Source organism: Pantherophis guttatus, chromosome 2, assembly GCF_059756535.1.
Source record: "Pantherophis guttatus breed Tessera chromosome 2, ASM5975653v1, whole genome shotgun sequence".
Taxonomy (NCBI): domain Eukaryota; kingdom Metazoa; phylum Chordata; class Lepidosauria; order Squamata; family Colubridae; genus Pantherophis; species Pantherophis guttatus.
In genome coordinates this window covers 92,333,162-92,348,227 of record NC_142064.1, presented here as the reverse complement: position 1 = coordinate 92,348,227, position 15,066 = coordinate 92,333,162, and the positions used below count along the sequence as shown (strand labels likewise).

The window sequence follows — 15,066 nt, the reverse complement described above, 5'->3', positions numbered from 1 at the left end:
TCCCACTCCCTCAGAGGCCCTCTGAAGGCCTGAAACGGCCCATTTCCCAACTCCCAGTGGAACAGGAAGTGATTTTTTTTGCTGTCCCCAGCCTCCAGAGCCTCTCTAGGAGACTTGTTCTCTTGCATGGAGGCCAGTGATGGGTTGCTACCAGTTCACCCTGAATTGGGCGAACCGGTAGTGGCGGCAGCGGGAGGCTCTGCCCACCCGCCCAGATATTGATGTGCATGTGCAGAAGCATTGCGTGCACACGTCCACGAGCGAATCTGTAGTGACGGGATTTGAAACCCATTACTGATAGAGGCTATTTGGAAAGATGGTTTAATGGTGGACAGGACCACATGGTTTGAGGTCCTGGACAAAATGAGTACATGGATGTGTGTGTGAGAGAGAGATTTAGACTTGGTTTCTTCTTACAGTAACAGAGTTGGAAGGCACCTTGGAGGTCATCTAGTCCAATCCCCAGCTCAAGTAGGAGACCTATACTAGGGATTTGAACCACTGAACCGCCGACCTTTCTGATCGACAAGCTCAGCATTTTAGCCACTGAACCACCTAGCTAGGCTAATGATTCTTCTCATCATCATGTTGATAATTCCAAAAATGTCACAAAAATATGAATTATAAGGTTAAATCCATTTAATTTAGGCGTTTATAGGCAATATTATGGTCTTTGGCTCCCTTGTGTGGTCAAACACCATCACTGTCCTATTAAGGTGTAATGTACAAGCAAAATTCTAGTCTTGAGTTTCCTCTTGTGTTCAAATATCCCATTACAGTCAAGCAGCTTTAAACCTGGTGTTAATTTCTGTCCAATCAGCTTCAAGTAAATTGGAATTCTTCCCCCCACCCCCCATCCACATACAACAAATATCTTAAAAGCTCTACTCAGACTCTGAGGTCCCCTGTTTTCATAAGATGAGCTCTGCTTCAGTATTCAGTTTTTGTTGCATGTATCACCTGCTTTTCCTCAGACAACTCTAACTCACTTACATGGGATTTCCCCTCATTTTGTCCTACTACAACACTGAAGGAAACTGATCTGGCCAAAATTCCAAACTGTAAACTCTGTGGTCAAGTGGGGTCTTGATTTTCTCAATCTTACTTCAGCATCCCACCAACTAGGATCTGAAAGAAAAAAAAGTGTTTTGAAAAGCACTGAATCAAGTGCCCAAACAATTCTTTTTGATAATAGCTCATCTCACTTGTTTTCCTAATAGTGCTCTTTGTACAGCCTCTAAAGCGTGTGTGTGTGTGTGTGTGTGTGTGTGTGTGTGTGTGTGTGTGAGATTACAATTGGTGGAAGTTTTGTTACATGATTTTCACTTCATTTATAGTTATATGTGTTAATAATGAGGTTGAAAATTGAAAAAAGCTTTTAGTATTTGATAACTGGCCTTTCTTTCGGAAGAAGAATGTCTTCAATTCCTTTTTCTTTTATTTTCATTTTTAAACCTGCACATTTTATTCCAGTCCTTTAAACTGATGAGGCAGAATATGCCCCCAGCTCCAAAGGCCAGTCTTTGGAAAATGTTTCCCATGTGTTCAAACCACACCACAACCATACAAATATAAACAAATATCTTCAAGAAAAATGTAATTCAGTCAAATTTATTTAAAGAAAAGCATGAAAGCTTTTAAAAAGTTGATGTAAAGCAGAATCATTTGTCAGGCTATGCCAGAAGCAAAAGGATATCTTCTGAGTATCTTGTAAAAAATACTTCAGCAAGATCTACAACAGAAATGTAAAAACAAACAGTTAAAAAAATATTATCATCATTATTTACTTTATTCATTAAACACGAAACTCAGTCAACTGAACATTCAAAAATGCATCACAAATACCATTGACTGGTGCTAATGGTTGATACAGGTTGCTGCCAGCGTCCTAGGTATCAACCAAGTACCTTCTTAAGATGTATGATGTTCCAATTAGCGCAGTTTTTTGCAGTTCCACTGGTGTTATTGCAGGAAGCTGCAATTTGTTGATGTATCTTATAAAATTATTATTGTTGTTGTTGTTGTTGTTTATTATTATTCCAGAAATCCTCCCTTCATGAATAGACTAAGTGTTGCCTTCCTACTTTATTAGTTAATTGTCACAGCTCCATAATAACTGTTCTGCTCTTTGATTCTAAGTTAGGCCTTTGTCTTTACTGGGGGTTCTGGGAATTACAGTGTGTGTGTGTGTGTGTGTGTGTGTGTGTGTGTGTGTGTTTTAAAAAAGAACAGGTTCTGCCATTTTGAGCTCCCCACTTCTACAGAAGAACCAAGCTGGCTTCTATAAACAGTTCTTTGGTGCTTCTTGGGCAAGATGGCTTCACCTAAAATAAGGGTAGGGAACTATGGCCCCTTTATGACCTGTGGACTTCAATTCCCAGAATTCCTGAGCCAGCAGTCTGGGAGTTGAAATCCATAGGTCATAAAAAGGCCATAGTTCCCCAGCCCGATTTTGAGGTTTAATTCTGTTGATAAAGGGGGGAACTTATATAAGCATCTATTTGTCACAGAGTGATTCTAGATGGCTCACAGCAACCAATAAAAGCAACCACTAACACTCCTCCCCACAAACTCACATACCAAGGTCCCAGAACCATTCATACTGCTAATTCCTTGACTGCATCCTATGCTAGCCAAATGCTTGTGGGAATAGACAAAGGATATGTTATCATGAAATGATAATAGGAACAGCCCTATAAATTCTTTTCTGTGGTGAAATATCTCTGCAAGACTTACCAGTCAACATAACAGGTTTTATTTAGTCTTGCTAGCAGGTGGTATGATAGCTGCTAGAGCCCTCTTTAAATCCTCAAATAAGATGCCACCATAGGATGGAGGATACATAGGGGCAAAATTTGAAAATGGCATTTGGTTTGGATATGATGGATAAGATGGATATAGCCATTGTTCACTGCTTCCACTTTCACTACTGCTGGCCTAGAAGAGAAGGAGAAGAATGAGGAATACATGAGATTGAAAAAGGTATTTAATGTTGTAATTATACTGTAATGTTGCAATTATATTTTACTGTTGTAATGAAAGGGTATTTAATGTTGTAATTATAATTACTTTTTTTAAAAAAGCATTTTTGTGATAATTGTTTTTCATCAAATCAAAAGGTAATATCAGTAGTACTATTTATGGAACTGATTCCCCTAGCCAAATGAAGCCAGCCATCAGCAAAGATTGCAGCCCATCACAAGAGTAACCAAACAAGCATTTTAGTTGCCTTCAACCAGCCAAGTATCCAAAAGACCATATTAAAAAAATCTGGATCCCAATCCCAGTGATGTGCAGAGATCTTGAAAGGTTTCAAGGTTTTACATAGGACAAGGCAAAATGTGTTCAAAGGTGACACCAGAAGCTTAGACGCTGCAAAACTTAAGATAAATGAAGAATTCAAAAATAATAAAAATGAGACTTCTCCTGAAAAAAATAGCTGAGTTTATAAAGTTAGCTTCAGATGTGGAAGTTATAGGTAGAACATATGTCCTACAAGGTGTTTGTGTGGATGCCAACAAAATTAAGCTTTTACCAAGAAAGGAGGTGCTGCGAGAAAATGCCCCATTCGGTGATACACCAAAGCAAAGCACATGAACAGAATAAAACTTTTGATTAATTAACAGTGCCATGTAATTTTAAAAAAATAAAATAAAATCACTTTTCTATAATACTGGCCTAAATAAAATGTTCAACAAAAAAAAATAAAATCTGGATCCCAATTTTCAGTTGGGTTGGGAGGTCATAGAGGTTGATCTTCCCAGCAGGCCGTCACCTTCCAAGTCTTCAAGAATATCATCCCCCGATTCACCTTCGGAATATTTTTTTAACAAGAAATACTTTGAAACCTGTGCAGTGTACCAGTGTTTCTCAGCATTGGCAACTGTAAGATGTGTGGACTTCAAGTTCCAGAATTCCCCAGCCAGCCATGCCACACATTTTACAGTTGCCAAGTTGAGAAACACTGCTCCAGGCTGATGAGAAGAAGAATCTAGTACAGAGGTAGGTTTCAGCAGGTTCTGACCAGTTCTGGAGAACCGGTAGCGGAAATTTTGAGTAGTTCGGAGAACCGGTAGTAAAAATTCTGACAGGCCCCGCTCCCATCTATTCTCTGCCTTCCAAGTCCCAGCTGATCGGGCGGAAATGTGGATTTTGCAGTAACCTACCCCTGGATTGGAATGGGAATGGACATTTTACAGTATCCTTCCCATGCCATGCCCACCATGCCACACACACCAAGTCATGCCACACACACCAAGCCACACACACAGAACCGGTAGTAAAAATATTTGAAACCCACCACTGATCTAGTAGTTCAAGTGTCTGCAAGTTATGAATTTGCTATATGGATTCAACATTCCCTCTCTCTCCCTTTCTCTGTCTCCCTGATTCCTCCATCCCAGCCTCCTTTTGCAGTATGGAATAATAATGCTGACTTCCCTCACTGAACCTTCAAACAAGAATCTTGAGAAAATGAATGCTCTGCCCAATTCATTCCATAAGCACCACATGACCCCCTGACCCTCCAAATTTTGCAGGTTTTTTTCCCAAGCATTAAATGAATCCAATATATTTCTATCATGCAATCACAATCCTTAATGTTTACCTCAAAAGGAACGATGATGGCCAAAAGACAAGCAAGAACAATCACAATCTTCATTTTGTTGGATTAATCTGTAAGAATAAGCAGTTGTTTTTTAAAACTCTCATAGTAAAAAATGAATTAGTCACACATGTAAGGTTTCATATATTCTGAATGCTAGTTAATTCCTGTGCTTCGGGAGGGGGGGGGAATGGTCTTCTGAAAAGAAACAGAACTAATCTGATTCAAAGTTGGACCTTCGTGAACCTTCCGAAGAGAGTCATGATCTGAAAGCTACAGAAAGGTAGGTAATATTCATTACAATTTGTTTTACACAAATTAACTATTTTTATAAAATAAAGGTTATTCTTTTTTTTTTATGGTTTTCTTTTTCAAAATTCCAATACATAATCGAACTGACAGTGTCATTTTCCCAAAAGACAGGTTGGATTAGTTGTAAGTCTTGGTGTATTCAGGTCTTTTCCTGTGTAAGATTGAGAGTATCTTGGCAACGTTTCAATGAGGTCCCACTCGTCATCTTCAGGCTGGTGTCTTCGGCTTCATGCATGTGCAAGCAAAGCGTGATTGGAGATGCCGTCTCTCTATAAATACTGGTGGGGAGGTGTGGAGTGCTGGCTTTGTTGTTGTAAGCGGGTTAGTTGACTGTGTTGTTACATCTTAATTAATTGATGGAGTTGATGTTTGCAGATTAGTCGGCTGTTTTGTAACATCCTGTGTGGACAAGGTCCTAGCTGTGTGCCCATTAGACTTTTGTGTTATAATGACCTGGGTAATGGGCCATGTGGTAGCATCCTGAGCTCCAGTGTTGTGACATCCTGAGTCTTGTGCTGCAACATCCTGGGTAGTTGGCTGTGTTGTAACATCCTGAGTTCTGTGATGTATTGTCTTGAGCAGATGGCTGTGATGCAACATCCCGGGCTTTGATTTGGCTCCGAATCTGAGGTCTTGTCATGTGCTCATGGCATGTGTTAGTTTGCTTTGTGTGGGGATCAGAGGGGGGCGCAGCCATCTTAACTGCCATCTTAGCAGTTAAGTCTATTATGCTGATTCACCAATGATTCCACCAAATCGCCGCTTATTCTCTCACTGGAAATCTTATTCTAACTTGAAAAGACCAAACTCAATTTCTGAAAGCAATCTTTGATCCTGCAATGTTCCAAATACACACTTACGATGACACCGCCTGCTTCGAAAATTTTCTCTTCCCTGTACTTATCGGCTCATCACAGCCTCAAGTCTGCCATTACAAGCTGTCAGACACATTCGCGTTGGATCAACAGAGATGTCCGTTCATGCCGTGAGTGATCGCCCTTCAGTTTGCCACACTCTGGACTCCCTCTCTAGTCCGCAATGCCCTCCAGGCGTTTTACACCCCGAAAGGTCCCCAAAACGCAAAAAATCTGGGTTTGAAAAACAGAGGCCATTCTCCTTCCCCCTCCACACTGTGAATTGCCAACCGGAAATCCTAAAATAAAGGTTATTCTTAAACAAACAAATAAACAAACAAACAAACAAAAGTACTCAATGTATTTAATTCAAATCTGGTAGGCAATATATTTTAAAACTATACCTGCAAATTTCCCATTATGTGTCTAGAAATAAAGTAACAATCCTTTAAAATTCAACATGTAAGAATGAAAGAATACCATTAAAAAACAACAAGAGCCTAGCATTAAAAAAACACTGAGACTAAAGTGTTGGTGATCTCCATTCTATTTGTAAAATCTACTACCTTTACCATTACCAGATCTAAGTTACAAAGCTGCAGATGACAAGTGGCAGTCTCTTCAACTGTGAAATAGACATCTGGAATTTTGGTTCCCAGATCTCATGGTTCTAATTATACCTGCAAATGCTATAGAATTGTATTTAAGAAAGCGATGTAATCATGAGTTGATTTCAAATGAGTATCAATGTTATTCATTCAGCATTCTCTTGAAATCATCATCCTAATTATTTTAAAAGAAAATCTAAACATTGGTCCTTCCCATTCACTGTATCAGAGTCCAAACTGAATCTTCCGATTTATATTTAAGAGACAGAGACACTAGAGATATTAATGGTCTTGAACAATTGTGAATTTACATTACGTGTGAAAAGTGACATTACACTTTTCAAAGCCTTTGGGTAGAATCCTTTCAGTGGTTACATTCAGGCTGTGGACCTTCTTGCTTCATAAAAAAAATACCCCGGAATTTCCAAGAGACAAACAGAGAATACCATGGAAGGTTCAGTGACTAATTCTCTTATGTGAATTTGAAGGAATATATCCTCCCCATTCATTAAATGTTTGCTTTAATAGAAAATGAATTTGATTTTGACTTGCTCTGTAACAGCACAGAAAAGGCAAGGAAACAAAAGACAAGAAAAAAAAGAAATGAAAGACTCTGTTCTTCTAAAAGTATGGCTGACTATTTGATCACATTAAGAAGAATAATGTGTTTTGTTATAAGAGTTGACCATTGTATTAGAAGAAGCAGTGCAATATAAAGAACTGGGGTGCAAAGTAGATATGAGTAAATTTTCTTCAGTGATATAGTTGACCATGTATTGCTGCTTCTATATACCCCACTGAACTCAAATTATCTCAAAGCAAAGTAACACAATTCACAAGCTGATATTTATGCAGCTCTTCATATCAGTAAGTCTGTTTGCCAGATAAAAAGCATCAAAAGCAAAACCTTCTGACTTACCTTTTTCTTTGTGTTGTAGGCTTGCTCTGTTCTTTGTGTGTGATGTTCTGAGATGTACTGGCGGAGGTTATGTACTCTCCGAAACTTCCTGGGATTAGGTGGAACATCTAATAAAACATCTGCTGAGATTAGAAGATTTTTGCCTTAATCTCTTCCAAATATGCATGAATTAATCTTCAATATTCTTGTGTTTTGAAATGTTCTTTTTAATAAAGTTTTTTTTATTTTTTAAACACACAAACAAACATACAATGCATCTTTTCTGAACAGAATATTGGCCCGGTTTTAGATTTGTACAGATTTTTGTTAATCTTTAACACAATTTTAACACAATTTTATATATAAATTTTCTCATACCATTTATTCTCTCTAATTCTAAGAAACCAATATTACCTTCATCTTAACTTCTCATCCTAATATAGTTCATTTTTTCTTTCCCCTCCTTAAAATTTGAACCCCTAAATTTAAATTCATATAACATAATACCATCCCCAATTATTACCTTAAATTCTCTTATTCCAATCACCAATGATTCTTTTATCAACTATTCCAAATAATAGATTTCAACAATTAAACATATTCAATAAAAAAATCAATTAAGTATCAATCTTACTCCAATACCTCTACATTTACATTCATAAAGCATAATACAATTCCCAATTATTTTCTTAAATTTATAACCTAATACCATTCCCAATTATTTTCTTAAATTCTTTAGTTCCAATCTCAAATAATTTTTTCTTTGTCAACTTTTCCAACTAATAGGCTTCAACATTTTTATAACATTTTATATCATTTTTATAAAGACCAGTTAAATATATGTAATTAATTCATAATCCAATATATAATTAAGGATATTTCATTTATTACAATCCCCTTCATTAATTAAAAACATTCCAATTATTCATACACCCATATAGTTTTAAAATCACTTCATTAAAAATACAATTTCATCTTTTCCCTAGTATTCATTTTCTTTACCCCATATTCTCCTTCCATTTCTTTCTCCTTTTCTATCTTTATATTTTACTTTCTTTTTCTTACCCCTTCTTCTTTTTGTATTTTAAAATCCTGATCTCTCTTTTCCCTAATCCCAATGTTTTGTTTTTTAAGATCATAAACTCTTCTATTTTGCTGTATCTTTCCCATTATTTTCCATTCCTTTCCCCTTTTTCTTATTTTCTCACTGAGAACCCCAGTGTAATCATTTAAGTTTTTTATATTCTTTCTATTCCATTCTCTTTTATTTTATTTTTCTTTCCCCTTTTTCCATTTTTTCCATTGTTAAACCCAATGTAATAATCATTTAATTTTCCATAATCAATCTCCTTTTTTTCTTCTTCTTTATTTTCAGTCTGTTTTCCTTGCTTCTCGTTGTTTCTTTGTCAGCTTGAATGTATCCTAAATCAATTTTTTGGTCATCAAGTTTCAATTTTCCATGCAACATTGTAGTCATTTCCCTTATTTCCATTTTCAATGATAGGTACATCGTTATTATCATTTCCTTCAGTTCCTGTGCCATTTTGTTCTTTCTAAAAAGTTCAGTGCTATAATGATTTTTTTCCCTCCTGAAGATGGCTCTCTACAATCCACGTTTACAATTGACAAACTTAAAAGGCATCCATTTTGGTTGCAGTCCGTTTTAACAGTTTTTACTTACACCAAGTCAATTTAAAATTCAGTCCAGATTTATATAGTCCAAATTCCACGTTACATTCATTAGGTTCCAATTTAGAGTCATTAATCAGTCCTTTCTATTACAGGCTTTTCTTCGTTGTTGTTTTTTTTAATCTCCCTTTAAAGTTTCCAAATTGAAAAAGAATCTTTTTGGGTTCTTGGGTTGTTGTTTTTTTTAAAGTTCTCCAAATATTTTAAATTCAAAACAATCAAATTTCAAGTTGGGTTCTGTTACTTTGTAACTTCCGCCTTACTCTTCTTCTTCTGTCCTTTCCCATGCCTATCAGCTGCTATTATGACACCAGGACATTTGCAATTGTTTTAAAAATCCTTCCTTTTTTTTTCTCCTTTCTGCCTATGAGTTAAATATCACTCACCCGGCAGCAATATTTTGTTCAATTCTCTGCTCCTGCACATCACTGGGTTGCCCCAGCTTACTGGCGGTCATAATGGCTGCTGCCCCACGCTGCAGAGTCAGAGAGAATTTCCTCTGACCTCCAAGGAACTTACCTGTTTCTCTTGGTCTTCCAAGGTGCCTCTCTTTCTTCTCTGTCCCTACAGGACAGATCTGGTCCGAAGACTCCTCTGCAGTGGTTTGTCAGCCCTGGATTTCGAGGAGCTCATCAGAGCCAGCTAATCCCTGACTGTCCCGCCATGATGCTTCCGGTCGAATCTTGTGTTTTGAAATGTTTTGGGGTGTCGAGAAAATCAGTTTGTGGCAATGTGCAGCAATACACTTTGGTGGAGGTGGACCAGCAAGACAGTTTATTTTAGTAAGAGGAAAGTTACCTTCAAGTCAAACTGCATTCCTAATTACTCCATGTATACAGTAGTGGCCAAAATTGTGGAAACCTTTTGGGAAAAGTGTATTTTTGAGGTTTGATTGCTAATAACACCACTTTTTTCGGAGTTTCAAGATAATAATATTCCACTGCTGGAATTGCCTTGTAATGGCCTTAACCCAATTCAAAATCTATGGAGCCGACGAAAGAAACTTGTTAGTCAAAAGCGACCCAGCAATAAAACCCAGTTAATAGAAGCAATTATTCAATCTTGGTTTCACATTATAACAGCTGCAGAACTAAAAGACTTAGTTCACTCCATCGGAAGATGTTGTAAGGCCATAATTCATGCTAAAGGTTACCCAACTAAGTATTAACTGACATGATAATTTTTGTATACCTCATTTTTTCTCTGGTGATAATTTTTGTATACCTCATTTTTTCTACATGTTTCACTTTTCTTCTTTATACCGTAACTGTTATTCTAATAGCAAATCCTTCATAAAAGTTATTGCATTACATTCTTGATTAAATTGTCTTTCCATTGTTATATAATTTTATGGTACTACTCCAAAAAAAAAAGTGTTATTAGCTAGTTTTAGAAAATACACTTTTCCCAAAAGGTTTCCACAATTTTGGCCACTACTATAAATATTCTTTTCTAGTATTGATATGAAAATGCTTTGCCATTTCTTTGCTCTGGAATGCTTTTTTTCAAGTTCCCAATTTAGTCTGCAGGTTGACTTGAAAGTTAGCTCAGGTCAAACTGGATTCATAATAAAGTCATAATCAATGGCTCCATGGATATCTATTCTTTTCTAGAATTGATATAAAAGTTCTTTTCCCATTTCTTTGGCACAGTTTTTCTCAATTTCCCAATTTAGTCAACCATCCTAGAATTTCTTTATCCTCTGCAGTCCAAGAATTTAATTTTATTTATTATTAAATTTCTATACCATACATGTCACCTAAGTGACTGACAATTTTACTTCGTGGTAAGCTAAAAGATACAAGCAATTCGGTTATGTAAATCCTTCTGTGTTTACTTATGGTTGCCGCTGTCTCTTAGAAATGTCTGATACTAATTTATAATGTGTCTTTTTTTTTTTAATTTGATTTATATGCTGCCTTCTCCGGAGACTCAGGGTGGCTTACAATGCATTAAGCAATAGCCTTCATACTTTTGTATATTTATACAAAGTCAGATTATTGCCCCCACAAACTGGGTCCTCAATTTACCCACCTTAGAAAGGATGGAAGGCTGAGTCGACCTTGAGCCTGGGGAGAATTGAACTCGTAGTAATTGCAGGCAGTTGGATGTTAAATGCTGCCTAAGGAGGCATTAGCCTCTACGCCACTCAGGCTCCTTTAACTAAGATTCTTTAACTAACTTTAACTTTAACTAAGATTCTGGTTAATTAGAAATGCTGTGTGATTCAATCTAAGTCATAACATTATTCTGCCTTCATAGAGTTTTAAGGAAGTTTTGGCTGTAAACACATATGTCATAAGGTATACCTAGTTACTGATTGATCCCTCCTTCTACAGCACTTGTAGAAAATCTGAATGTAAGCTGTGCTTTCACTACTCCCTTTCCAATCCTGATTATCTGTCTCATGTTCTTTACTACTAGTTTATCTACAGTTCTTCCTCATTTTAATAAGCCTAAATCTGCAAGTCAGATTCACACAAAGAGGCCTCTTCAGTTAAAGTCTCTTCAGTTAAGGTCCTAAAGCTATGATCCACCAGGTAAACCATATAGCTTAAGGGTCCAGAAACTAAAGATTTAATTCCTCATTTAGTGGTATGGTTTATCTTGAAAAATTAGTGAATGCTATAAATTAGGATTTGTGTTTGGCTGGGCTTATTTCTTTAGAATATTGGGCTGTTTTTTTTAAATTGTTTAGCATTCTTGTGGCTATAAATTAAACTTATTCACTTCCTCATCCGAGGAAGAATTCAGCTTCTAAATCAGATGTAAGATTAAGAGTCTTCATTGGAATCCACAGGTGGACAACACTTTCAACATTGCATGATTTCCCCCACGTCTTCATGGGCGAACTCTTCTTCAGAATTCAATGGTTGTTGCATGTATGACCTGCTTTTTCTCAGACCACTCTAGCTCACTTACATGGGGTTTTTCCTCCTCATTTTGTCCCATAAAAACACTGTGATGGAAACTGATCTGAGAAAAATTGGGCTCAAATTGATTCTGTAAACATTGTAGTCAAATGAAGATTTGTACTAGTTCAGCATCTCAGTCTTCAATTTAATCTCATCAATAAAATGCTCATGGCCTTCATATGCATATAGTTGCTGTAGTAGTAAATTCTGAAACTGGAGAAAAGGTTGGATTAATTCATCTCCAGGGTCCCTTCCAATGTATAATTCCATGACTGAACCTCAAATTTTTTTCCTCCATATTCATGTTATGCTTTGATATTATTTCTAATGTTATGCTAGTCTAGAGAAAAAAACCCTGTGAAACAGCACAATGAAATGTTGCAGAAGAGATCATTAACTTTCTTAGATATTGCTTTTGGGTGGAGAAGTGATGTTAAATTTACTCTGTACAAAACAATTGGGTCAGACCAGTGGTGGATTGCTCCCAGTTTCGGCCGGTTCAGGCGAGCCGATAGTGGTGATGATGTGATGTCACCGAACTGGTTCTCTTTGACTGGGAGCTGGGCCCTCCCACCCATCCCTGCATTAAACTTACCTTTATTTCTCATTTTTTAGCTCAGTTGATAGGCACGGCAGAGTGGATTGCTGCACCTCAGCTGGGTAGAAATCTAATGTGCTTGCGGAGAGCACAAGTCCTTTGTGGCGATCGCAAAGTGCAAAGCGTGTGCGCGAAGAGAACCGGTGATAACACCGGTTGGAACTCATCACTGGTCAGACGTTCCATTTAATTGTCACCTGTGGAAGATTACACTCCTTAATCCAGAATTTTGTCTTCCTTTTCCTATTTGCTCAGCGAAGGGGCCTTCTTGAATTAGGATGATACAACTGTGACAAACTGGAGAGTTTCTACATTTGGGTTTTTAAGGCTTAGGACTAGATTTTGCTAAACCCTGAATATTAAGAGATTGTGGGCTTTTTCAGATCTTCGGCTCTGTGAGGCAAAGAGGAATCCCTGTAAAATGAAACTGGTTGAACCAGGAAGGTTTTACAAGTGATGCTTCATAATATTGTAGAAAGGGAGGGTGTAAAAAAAGAGGTATGTTTTACTTTATAAAATACTTGGATAGTGAGTATGTTGGGTGGGAGGAGGAAGAAGAATTGAGGCAAGTGACTAAGAGTCTGTTTAATTTTTTAAAAAGTGACTGTTTAATCACAGGAATAATTCAGTGTCTCTCAATCAAAGGGTTCTTCCTCAAACCAAGTTAAAGTTCTCTAACTAACAGAAACCTATGCTGGCATGAAATGTGTAATCTCCACTGGGAATCCTTATCAATGACAGCCACTGGTGATGCCCTTATGTGTGGAATTCAGGGCTCATTCTAGAAAGAAACAAATAGATTTCTCCAACTTTTCTTCTCTCCAATAAAATATGATCAGACATGGGAAAACATCCACCATCCATTCTGCGTGATGTGGGATGGTGATGGGGCTAAAGAGGAGAAGAATTTTGACAGATGGAAAGTTAGGCGGCCATAGCTTATTGTGGGAGTTCATGCTGGATTGACACTAATGGCTTATGTGAGATATTCCGTTTATAGTTGGACTCTTTTGGAGAAATCCTTAAGGCAATCCTGAAATAGATCTATTCTATAGTACTACTTACTAAACTTATGTTAAACGAAGTTAAAAGAAGTCTAACATCAATTGATTGTCGGGATCTCTTTGAAAGCACCAGAATTTACAGGGTGGACACTCCTCTTATCATTTTAAAGAAATAATTTGATTCTCCCAAAGTTGTTTGGGCCTATTCATGCCATGGTGAGATGTTCCTGGCATAGCGGTACTCTATCCTTTCCTTGCTAAGAAAAGAACAGCCATGCAAATATCAGAAAATAATGGAGAATAAGAAGCTGGACCCATTTCAGTCTGGCTTCAGGCCCGGTCACAGCACGGAAACAGCATTGGTCACATTGATAGACGATCTCTGGCATGCCCGGGATAGGGGTTACTCCTCTGTCCTGGTCTTACTTGACCTCTCAGTGGCTTTTGATACCATCAACCATGGTATCTTACTACAACAGCTAAAGGGTTTGGGAGTGGGAGGCACTGATTTTCAGTGGTTCTCCTCCTACCTCTTGGGTTGTACGCAGTTTGTGCTGGCAGGGGAGCAGAGGTCAACCCCTAGGCCCCTACCTTGTGGAATGCCACAGGGGTCAGTTCTCTCGCCTCTCCTGTTCAAAATATACATGAAGCCACTGGGTGAGATCATCCGGGGATTCGGGGTGCGGTATCATCAATATGCTGATGATACCCAACTTTTCATCTCCACCCCGCATCACCCCAACAATGCCCTTGACGTGATGTCCTGGTGCTTGGAGGACATACGGGTCTGGATGGGGACGAACAGACTTAGACTCAACTCCGACAAGACCGAGTGGCTGTGGTTACCGGCACCCCACTTTGTCCACTATGTTCCATCGCTATCCCTGGGGGGGAGGTGTTGACCCCTCTCAGAGAAGGTATGCAATTTGGGAGTCCTCCTGGACCCACGGCTTAGCTTGGAATATCATCTGACTGCCGTAGCCAGGGGGACCTTTGTCCAGGTGCATCTGGTTCACCAATTGCGCCCCTTTCTGGAACAAGATGCCTTACTCACAGTTGCTCATGCCCTCATCACCTCTCGTTTGGACTACTGTAATGCACTTTACATGGGGCTGTCCTTGAGGAGCACTCAGGAACTTCAACTGGTGCAGAATGTGGCCGCACGGATTGTTATGGGGGTGCCATGGTACTCCCATGTTACACCACTCCTTTGCGGTCTGCATTGGCTCCCGGTTGTCTTCAGAGTGCAATTCAAGGTGCTGGTGATCACATTTAAAGCCCTATGTGACCTAGGACCAGAGTACTTGCGAGACCACCTCCTGCCACCCGTGGCCTCCCATCGCCCGGTTCGCTCCCACAGAGTTGGCCTCCTCAGGGTACCTTCGGCTAGACAATGTCGACTGGTGACCCCTAGAGGAAGAGCCTTCTCTGTGGGAGCCCCTACCCTCTGGAATACGTTACCCCTGGAGCTCCGGATAATCCCCGACCTCCGAACCTTCTGCCGGGCCTTGAAGACCTGGCTCTTCCAATGGGCGGGCCTGGGTTGATTCTATACTGATTTTGTAGCTTTTTATATTCTTAAATC

General features: G+C 38.5%; 1 long non-coding RNA gene and 1 pseudogene across 1 annotated transcript; one reads left to right on the top strand and one right to left on the bottom strand.

Moving 5' to 3' along the window:
• Nucleotides 1-1,595: 1,595 nt before the first annotated feature.
• On the bottom strand, nt 1,596-7,384 carry LOC117662020 (uncharacterized). The gene is made up of 4 exons (XR_004590243.2): nt 7,297-7,384; nt 4,607-4,674; nt 2,737-2,937; nt 1,596-1,732 (listed from the first exon to the last, which is right to left on the bottom strand). It is a non-coding gene; the product is annotated as an uncharacterized LOC117662020 (long non-coding RNA).
• LOC117662018 (complex III assembly factor LYRM7-like) lies at nt 3,164-3,597 on the top strand (annotated as a pseudogene).
• Nucleotides 7,385-15,066: the final 7,682 nt, after the last annotated feature.